Raw genomic sequence first — 5,013 nt, forward strand, 5'->3', positions numbered from 1 at the left:
TTAGCTCAATCACTACTTACCTATGCTCAAACAATAATCATATCTCCCCCTTTGACAACAATGCCAAAGATATATTTCAGTACACTAATCAAGACTGCTCCCCCTAACTAGAGTAGCCCACACTTATCAATATAGTCTTAGATATTTTTCATAAAGAAATCATACCAAATTGATATAGAGCCCCTTTTACTTATTTTACTACAGGTAGGGGCATCACCCCTAGCTTACCTCTGAGGTATTCAAAGGTATCCTTTTGTAGTGGCTTGGTGAAGATATTAGCCACCTACTCTTTTGTTGATATATACTCCAACCTCACTTCCTTTTCTTGAACCTGTTCCCTTAGATAGTGATATTTGATAGCTATATGCTTTGTCTTGGAATGCATCACCGGATTCTTGAATATATCGATGGCACTAGTGTTGTCATAGTGAATCACTACTAGTCCAGTCACCTTTTCTTGGATACCTTCCAATAATTTCTTGATCCATACTATCTGTGTGCAGTTGATTGCAGCAACCACATACTCTGCCTTAGCTGTGGATTGAGAGATGCAGTTTTGTTTCTTGCTTGTCCATGACACAATCCTATTTTCAAGAAAAAATGCACCTCCACTAGTGCTTTTTATGTCATCAATGTTCCCTGCCCAATCTGAATCAGTGAAGACACTTAAGATGAATTCTCCCTTATGTGGATCTAGAGACCATACTCATTAGTCCCCTTTAGGTATCTAAATATTCTCTTGACTACCACCATATGAGTCTCTTTCAGATTTGCAGAAAATCTGGCAACCAAGCCAACAACTTGTGCTATGTCTAGTCTACTATGTACTGCATACTACAACTTATTGATCATGGATCAATAAAATGTCTCATTTACTTCATGAGCCTCATCATTTTTGGAGAGCTTGAAACCTGTAACCATTGGAGTTCCAATAGGTTTGCAATCTTCCATTCCAAAAGTCTTCAAAATTTCCCTTATGTACTTAGTTTGGTTGATGAATATGTCATTCTTTAGCTGTGAGCCTTGAAGGCCGATGAATTTTTTTCTCTCACCGATCATGGACATCTCAAATTCTTCCTTCATTTGATCTACAAAACCTTTGCTCATCTCATCATCTCCTCCAAAGATAATGCCATCTATAAAGATTTCAGCAATTATATGTTTTCTTTCTTCTTCGGTCTTCAGATACAGGTTACTATTATCACTGGTTCTCTTGAACCCTATACTTAATAGATATGAGTGCAACCTCTCATACCAAGCTCTTGGTGCTTGTTTTAGCCCATATAGAACCTTTTGTGACTTGCATACCATATTTCTTCCATCTTCAGATGCAAACCCTTCCAGTTGCTCTATGTATACTTCTTCCTCTAAAACACCATTCAAGAATGCTGATTTGACATCCATTTGGTAAACTTTGAAATTTTTTTAAGCAGCATAGGCCAAGAAAATTCTGACCCCTTCCAGCTTAGCCACCGACGCAAAGTTTTCTCCATAGTCCAAACCTTCTTCCTGAGCATAGCCTTTGCAGACTAATCTTGCTTTGTTTCTTACCACTTGATCGGTTTCATCCATTTTGTTTCTAAACACCCATTTGGTATCTATTACATTTTTGTTTTCCAGTCTAGCCACTAGAGTCCAAGTTTCATTTTTTTCAATCTGCTTTAGTTCCTCCTCCATGGCTTTGATCCATTCATCATCTTTTAAAGCCTCCTTTGATGTTTTGGGCTCAATTATGGAGAGCAGACAATCATTCTCTCTTGCTCTTCTTCTAGCCAGTACTCCAGCATCTTTGTCACCAATGATATTTTCAGCGGAGTGATTGTTTCTGACATACTTTGCTAGTACCGGTTCATTTCTTGGAGCTTATTCTACTGGTTGTATAGGTTCTACTTCACAAGCTTCTTCATTTTCCACTACAACAGGATTCTCTTCAGCAGGTTCGACCGGTGCAGTGTACTCGAATCCTTTATAATACTCTGGTTCACTCTTGTTGTCATGTTCATTTTTCTCAGAGAACTCATCTACTCAGACATTTGCACTTTCCACAATATTACGAGTCCTTTTGTTCAAACATCAGTATGCTTTACTCTTTGTGGAGTAACCTAAGAAGGTTCCTTCATCACTCTTGGGATCAAACTTTCTAGAGTACTCATCCCTCTTGATATAGCACCTGCTTCCAAATACTTTAAAATAACAGACATTAGGTGAGTATCCACACCATAATTCATAGGGAGTTTTATTTGTCCCTTTATTTACTTGTATCTAGTTCAAGGTGTACATAGAAGTGCTCAATGCTTCTCTCCAGAAGATATGGGTTAAATTCACTAGATCCAATTCTAATGGAAAGAGATTGAATGCTAAGTGAATTGTAGGGGATTTAGAGTGTATTTGGAAAGTAAATTGACCCTCTTTTAAAATAGACGAGTTGAATTAAGCAAATTGAGACTAAGTGTAAAGATATCAAAGAAGCAATTATATCTTGAGATAGAGATGAGGGATGAAGTTGTGCACCTGGAATTAGCAGTAAAATGTTGAGATGAAGATTCCCTGCAAATCTGACCAAAACGTGTTGGGACTAGGTTGAAGTTGCACCTCGTCCTTCAAAAAATCTACACGCCGAAAAGGGTTTTTCCATCTCTGAAAAATGAAGCCTAAACTTGCAATTACGACCGCACACGTGTAGCCTACACACATAAAAGAGAGGAAAATGTTGTTGGGATTGGGGGTTTGCCTTCAGGTCAAACCCCATTTTGGAATTAACCAAGTAATTGAAAAATGTTGCAAGTGAATGAAAAGGAATGTCTGAAGTAAAATCCACCTCAAGAGAGGATGCAATTGAAATATTGATGAAATTTCTTGAAAGGATATGTGGAATAGGATGTCTTGAATGTTGATAGAGATGTCCTCTTCAATGGTTGAATCCTTTACTTGAATGCAACACCTAGCCTTGAAAGGAAACTTGAAATGCTCAATGTTTGAAGGAATGCTTGAATGTTTGATGATGATAATGGGGACTTCTCATTTGTTCACCTTACTTTCACTTATTGAACTTAGTTTTCGCTTATTGATATAGGAGGGCAAATGATCCTTATATACTTGCCAATTAGGGGTATTTAGCTAATTTTTCATCTTAGGCCGACATAGGAAAACTTTTTCCCGCTCACAATTGACAAGCCCCATGCAAGGTTTGATCAAAGGCCCAAAATAGAGTTGGGACAAGGGTGCCATGCCCCTGTCCTGCCGTAATTTAGGATAGGTAGTGACAGAAAGACAGTGCGGGGTGGTAGAAAATGCAAGTTTCAAATGTTTTGAGCATGTCTCGGGTCTCCAATTAGGCTTAGGGATTCATCCACTAATGCAAAGACCCAGATGCGGTCAAAAATTGCAAGGATCATAATTTTATGACGCTACACATACATACATACATACATATATATACATATACAAATAGGGTCAGTGCAAGAAGTTGAGTCCACTTTTTGGCCAAAAAATGGAAGTGTTTTCCTTGATTTTAAGATTTTGTCTCATTTGAGCTTAAATTTTGAAACACTTAGAGATTGAATCTTGGAAAAAATCAGTAATATAAAAAATAGCCTTCTAAGTGTACTTTCCAAATATGTAATTTATTTTAATACCCACATTATAAAAAATAACTTTTTGAATGGAGTTCTAAAAACTATGTTTTAAAAATGCTTGTTTCAGGACCATACCATGCATGTGTACGACACACACTTTTTGACACAATTGAAATTATTTTCTCAAACCATTTTGGGAAATGGTTTGTAACACACTGAAGATTGATGAGCATATTTTTCTGTATTTTTTTTTCTAATATGTTTTTTAATTAATTTTTAAATGGCCGTAATTATCTTTTTAAAAATTTGACGTGTACGACCCACATAATTTGACATAAACTTAATTTTTTTTTAAAATTTTTTTTAAATATAAAATAATTTTATGTAGATTGATGACATAATTTTTTTTTCAAAATTCATTAAAATAAAAAAGTTATTAAATTAATAAAATTAGTTAATATTTCAAGTTTATGGACCCGATTTAGTATAAATTAAATGAAAAATAGTTAAAATAATCAATATTTAAATAAATTTATATATTTAGAATCTAGATAGTATAATTTGAAATGGGTTTTAATTTCGTATAAAAATTATCTAATTAGAGGCACATAAACTATTTCAAAAGTTCATATTTGTGCTTTCATTCATTGAGATTTGAATTTGCAGGTCCATGTCTCAGGTGTGGCCATCCCAGGCCTATCCCAGGCCTAATCCCGAGCCAAGTGGTGGGTTGTGGAATCAACTTCCACAAAATGGGACACGTTTATAAAACGGGGGCCCGTTCCATTTTTTTGACCATTGGATTTACTAACAGGCCCCCGTTCCTAAATAACCATTACTGTAAAAAAAAAAAAGACAGACTGCATCAATTTACCACACTATCATTGAAATCCGTACTAACAAACATTTTTTACATCATTTGGCAGTACTTTTTAATATTTTTTACAAAAATTTATGAAGAACTCAGTAAAAAGATATTATTTTTTGAAGAGGAGTTTGTAAAGATGGGTTCTAAGCAATGTCAAAAGAAACAAAAGAGGACAATGACAGTAGACGAAATTCAAGCACAAAGAGAGAATGATGCAAAATGCCAAAGAGATCGAAGATCACAATAACAACAATTGAATAACACTTATGAAGCATCTAGTTCAGTGCCAGTTGTAGATGAGACCATTGAAGAGATCATGATGGACACAAGAAATGTAGAACCAAACATGGGTATGATTGTTGATGCAAATGTTCATGTGGATGCGAATCCTGGTATGTTTTTAAATCCCCAAGACTATGATGCCAATCAAATTGCTGATTTAAATGAAGCTGGATATAAATTTCATACACCAATAGGAAAAGAAATAAAAATTGAAAATATTACACCACCCTCTTTGAAAGAAAATGAATGTAATTTATTTACTATTTATAGCAATGTGCTAGATAATCT

The sequence above is a fragment of the Cryptomeria japonica genome, chromosome 5 (genome assembly GCF_030272615.1).
Source record: "Cryptomeria japonica chromosome 5, Sugi_1.0, whole genome shotgun sequence".
NCBI classification, from domain to species: domain Eukaryota; kingdom Viridiplantae; phylum Streptophyta; class Pinopsida; order Cupressales; family Cupressaceae; genus Cryptomeria; species Cryptomeria japonica.